The sequence below is a fragment of the Camponotus floridanus genome, unplaced genomic scaffold, assembly GCF_003227725.1.
Source record: "Camponotus floridanus strain SB8 unplaced genomic scaffold, Cflo_v7.5 scaffold599, whole genome shotgun sequence".
Lineage (NCBI taxonomy): Eukaryota > Metazoa > Arthropoda > Insecta > Hymenoptera > Formicidae > Camponotus > Camponotus floridanus.
This window is the reverse complement of record NW_020229768.1, coordinates 14,107-20,240: the sequence shown is the minus strand read 5'-3', so window position 1 is coordinate 20,240 and position 6,134 is coordinate 14,107. Positions and strand designations below refer to the sequence as shown.

At 25.5% G+C, this 6,134-nt stretch overlaps 1 pseudogene; it reads right to left on the bottom strand.

Annotated features, from left to right (window-relative positions):
- Positions 1 to 4: 4 nt before the first annotated feature.
- LOC112639354 lies at positions 5 to 1,728 on the bottom strand (annotated as a pseudogene).
- Between the last annotated feature and the right edge of the window lie 4,406 nt (positions 1,729 to 6,134).

Below are 6,134 nucleotides of genomic sequence, written 5' to 3'. Positions count from 1 at the left end.
CATCTTTTCTTTCATCATGACTCAGAAGAACTTGCACACTAGCTAATTTCATAGACAATTCCTTCTCATCGACCGCATGTTCGATTAATAATCTCGCCGTTTCTTTCGCTTTACCTTCTTTGCTAAGTTGTACAGCTTTACGAAACATCGCGTCTGCTGCCAGTGTAGGGTGATCTTTCGCAAGATTATTACATAACTGATGGCATTGCTCTCCCTGAAAATATGTAATAAATATGTTATCTTTGTAAAGACCAAAAGATTGATATTTTAAATACTATAATATTATAAACTTACTTGATCTGTGTAAAACGCTAATAAACACTGATTGTATGCAATGTTCCTTCTTTGCCTGGAAGTTAATTTGTGCTCTAGATTTTCATGAGTGGCACTTTTCATTCTCTTTTTACTGTCAAACACATTTTGATCTTATTCAGACATACTAAATTATTGTTGGCTACAGCAACCAATGCGATGTCATCTGGCTTGGCTTTAGAACAGTGGTATATAATGCTTGCGCCTCCTTCTCTCGACCTTGCAATTGCAGGCAATACCCGAGCTGTACACGAATTATACCCAATTCATTTTCAATTTCCTCTTCGGATGCTCCGTCTTCTTCCAAGCCCTCCTTGCATAGTTTTCTCAGCAGCTCTTAATTTCTTTTCTGCTTCTATTAAAGCAGTTCTATCATCCCTGTTTCTTTGTGCGAGTAAACGACACGCCGCAATTGTATGTTAATTCATAAGTGTGTTCATGTAACGAAGGAACCTCTAAATTCCTAAAAATTATTTACAATATATCTTTAGAAATATTTATGACAAAAACTATTAATAATTTATTTAAATTAATTTATTTAAATGCATTACAGAACTTACAGAACCCTCAATCGCTAAGTTTCCAAGAACGGCTGCAAGATTTGTTTCTCTTTCTTCTTCATAGTCATCGTGCGAATTCTTAATAATGTCTCGATATACCGCAAAACATTCCTCATATTTCTCTAAACGATACAACACCTGAGCTTTTAATTCCTTGATCTTCAAGGAAGGATTCTGCACATTCTCTATTACTTTCAACGCCTCAGAAATTTGGTTTAAACGATAAAGACAGTATCCTTTTTCAAAATCCAGATTCCTGAGTTAGAAATAAAGTTCATAGAAAAAATATTACATCTACTTTAATATCGTGTAAATGTTACTAAACTAAAAAATATCGCCATACGTCGCTAATTTTCGGAGTTTTAACGATGGCTTGTAACGCGTCGTTGAACTTGGACAGCTGGATGTAACAAACAATCTTGTAGTGAAACGCCGCTTCCTCATCTTGGGAAATGCCTAAAACTGAACGTCAGAGTGTGAATTATTTCATAGCTTCGAACGACATGTTTTTGGAGAATCTTTACCGAACGCAAATTATTTCACGCAAATATAATTTCACGATATATAATTTTAAAATGAAAATATGTGTGAAAACATCAACATCAACGAGTAAAACTACTTGCACCTTGCGATTGTCAGTTTGGTGTTCGATAAATAACTCATAAGCTTACTTCTGTTCGCGGTTTTCAAGGCCCTTTCGTATTCCCCGTTCTGCCCTAATTTGTTTAATTCCGTATACAGCATGAGAAGGTTATTTTCTTTCGAAGCCATGTCTCTCTCTGTCAGAGATCCTCCTCCATATATACGTGTGTCAACGTGGAGCCACGAACACGAGAGCAGAGAGAAGATTGAGAGGCTGAGAGATGTCATGTCATGGCTCCTGAAAGTGCGCCCTCTATGAACATTAAAAAACGTGGACGTGAACTACGAAGCTAAAGTCCACAAATGTTTTCAGAGGGTAACATAATGGAATTTTTGGTTTTGTTCCGTGCTATGCAATCGACCCAGCAAACACCAAGTACAATAATATTGATGAATATAACTGTTAGTTGTAATCTCCCACTCAACAATATAACTGTTACATGTTATGTAACTGTTACATATATTATATTGTTGAGTTGAGTTGAGTTGTTGGGAAATTATAACTAACAATTATGTAACTGTTATTTGGCATCAATATTTTATTCTTCTGAAAATAAAAACTATTCAATTTAAAGTTTTATTAAATTTATAATTTTATTAATATAATTTTATTAATAATAAAGGTAAGTAAATTACACTATTACAATTGACTAGCAACAAATTTATTTATTATTTAAATGTGTATTTTAAAAAATGACACACATACAGAGAGAATTGTAATTAAGATATTTATATATGTGTGAAATATATTTAATAAATGAAACATTTAATCTTTCTTATACATAGTAAAATATTTATCAAATATTTATTAAATAATTTTTTAATATTTATAAAATATTTTGTCGAAATTAAATAAATATTTACTTTATTTTATATATTAACATAATAATTATATTTTAATTAAAATAAGAGAATAATTAAATAATATATTATTATTATGAAATATTTTAACACATTAATATGTATCTCATATATCTAACATATTAATGTAACGTAAGATTAAAAAATTAAAGTAATGATATGTTGTGATATACAATATAACTATTGTTTAATTAATAAGGATTAGGCCGATTAAGAAAATTTAAGATTAAGGCATTGATTATGGCGCAAAAAATTTATTTAATTCTAATAAGTATCATTAGAGAAATTATTATAATAAGCATGAATAATCGACAGATTATAACAAAATTAATTTTTTTATCTCCCTTTAGGTATTTATTATGTGTATATAAATATATATATATATATATATATATATATATATATATATACACATATCGCATAATAAATGAATCACGTAGCGCACTTTGTATCTAGTCATAGACATAGTAAGTATAGACCGAGCATCCATTGTATAAGCGTTAAGCATACGAAAAGAAAGACAAAAGATGTAAGATGAATTTCTTTCTCTTTTCAATGCCGGAGAAGTGAGGAGCACTTCTCCACATCTCCTCGCGCCGGTTCGTCATGGAGGGGCAAGGAGATGAGAAGAAGTGCTCCCCACTTCTATGTATCTAGTATACATATATAAATTTAAGCTTCAGATTATTATGAGCAGTTTGTATGCAGATTTGTTGTGCTGGATTATTGTATCTGCTTAACGCGAAGTTTACAATTTCATTTTAATCATTTAAGTTGTGTTTCGTTCGATGGCCGCATATAGAATCTATCAGGTAATCTTTATATTTGTATAAAATAAAATTTTGTAACATTTTATTGCAAAATCTCAATGTTTAATACAGTAATTACTATAAGCATGTAGTTTTTAACAGAAATTTTTTCAAGAACTAGTGATTAATTTTGTTTGTTATAATTTTATTAAATTATTATTATATATTATAACATTTCATATTTTTATCTTATTAAATGTATAATATATTATTATACTTTGCAGAGATTTTTGATACAATAATAGATACAAAAAATCGATATGCGACTATTAGATAAATCAGAAAAATGAACATATAAACGCGATTTAAGCAATAGCTATAGTTATATAATTTATATATTATATGAAACATATTATATAATAGAATAACAATTTTGATAAAAAAGCAGGAAAAGATTTTTAAAGTAATTTGTTTTTTGTTTATGATAGTTTTTGTTTATGAAAGTTTGCAAATATTTAATTAAATAGTTTCAATTTATTACAAAATAACTCTGTATTATTGCAAGTGATAATAAAAATTATAATTAAATATGATTCAATTATGTATTCAAAGAAAAAACGCGATAAAAATGATACGTAATATGTATAAAAATTTTTCTTCAAAATTTATATTATAAGGAAGCAATATCGTTGCCTATGCGGTTATTCAATATAATAATACGAAAACAATATACATACCTTAATAGAAAATATACATTTTAATATTTTACAGTAACTTTTTGTTTTTTGATATAAATGGATATAATTCTGATAGCCTAGTCTCTTCTGGAATTGTTTATCGTAGGCAACATCATATATATCGTATATGAAATATATAAAAAATTGTGTGATATAAAAGACGTGATATATAAAAAAATTATGCCGATTGGAAATAAATAATTTACATACGTTGTATAATTTTATTTGTTTGCAGCATATTTTTAGTACATTTTAATGTATTTAAAATGTTATATCTATAAAATAAATTATTATAAAAATATTATTATAATAAATAAATAATATGAATGTGTTTTACGTTAAATATATTCTACTATTAATTAATCCTTTTATATCTGTTTCTCGTATTTTATCAGCTTAGAGTTTTATTTTATTATATAACTTTTTAACATTTTAAAAACGTGTTGAATAAAAAAAGTACAATTTTATAGTGCTCATATCTTTGTTTAAAATGTTTAAATTGTTCTTTTTAATAAACAGAATTTCTAAAAAGATAACATTATTTTTATTGGTTAAAAGTAAACTTAAGCAAATTTACTTCAATAACATTCTCTTGCACAACAATTTTTTTGAAGAATTTTTCATGAACTTGATATCTTATTTTATTATCATAATGTTTTCAAAGCATTAGCATAAGCTTTTAATCATTCTAATCACACAAGTTAATCGATTCATTATTGATATGTAAATGTAAAACTTGTATTTAGCGAACTAAGATCTTGATACTCTTTGATATTTTACTTTATTGATATGTAAATGTAAAACTTGTATTTAATAAACTAAGATCTTGGTACTCTTTGATATTCTATTATTGATTTATTGCAAATGTAAGATAAATGTTATTAAATAAAGCTTAAGAATATCAACAGCGTCATTTATTGACTTTGTTAGAGATAATTTAAAACGATAAATTACTAAATAATCGCCTAATGCGAATCTTTCGTTCTCTATTTCTTTTTTATTTATTGATCTATTGATGAAGTGTTAAAAAATTTGATGTGAAAATTGTAAAAAAAAATTTTTTTTCTTATATATTGTTAATATGAAGATGTTGATTTTTTGATATTATCTCTATTTTAAAGAAGATTCATTTTAAACTCAACCAATTGCGCTGTTTTAAATCAATGCTCTTGATCTCACGTCTGGCTTTTAAAAAATATTTCATAATTATTTTTACATTCTCAGATAAATGTAAATGAAAATATGTTATTTAGTATTTAATTAAAGTGATCTTTAATTAAAATATTCAACTGTGTGCTTCTTAAGATATGAAACACTGATTAATACGTTCTTGAGTTGAAAAATAGCTTTTTAAGTCGTTAGTTTTGTAAACTTATAAATGCTTTTAAGAAATCGCGATTTATATAATTTATATATCATAGGAAACATATTATAACAGGAAAAAATTAAAATGAAAAAAAAAACAGAAAAAGTTTTTAAAATAATTAGAAATAACTTTTCAAAATTTGTTTATGAGTTGCAAATACTTGATTAAATATCTTCGGTTTATTACAAAGTGACTTTGTATCATTGCATACCAATAAAAATATTTTTATTGATTCGGAGATATTTATAAATATCTACAAGATATTTATAAATAAGAATCTTGTAGATATTTATAAATATATATATATATATATATATATATATACATATATATATATTATATATATATATATCTTGTAGATATTAATTTTAATTTTGTAGATATTAAAATTATAAATAAGAATCTTGTAGATATTTATAAATATCTACAAAATATTTATAAATAAGCACAGAAATGAGCTGTAATCGGATTGTGACATGATCTTAACTACATTTTTTATAGTTATAGAATAAATAAAATTATAAAAATACTAGAAACAATTTATGTTAAAGATTTGACATATAATAGATCTATAATGTTAACATTTGCTTATTATATTATAATACTATTAAATGCAGTTAATATGACGCAATAGAATCTTACAAAATTTTATATATATAATAGAGAAACAATTCCAAGAAATTGGCTGATTAAAAAATTTTTTATTTTATTGACGAATTTAGTACATATGTAATATTTTTTCCTAGAATGAATAAATTTATCTTATTTTTTATAGCTCGATTAAATTATTAACTACAAAAAATATGCGATTAATATATTACAATGATCTTTTATTCTTTCTCTTTTACTTTTTTTAGGATTAATATTCTTTAGAATATTAAAATAGATGCCAAGTTTGTCGAAAATT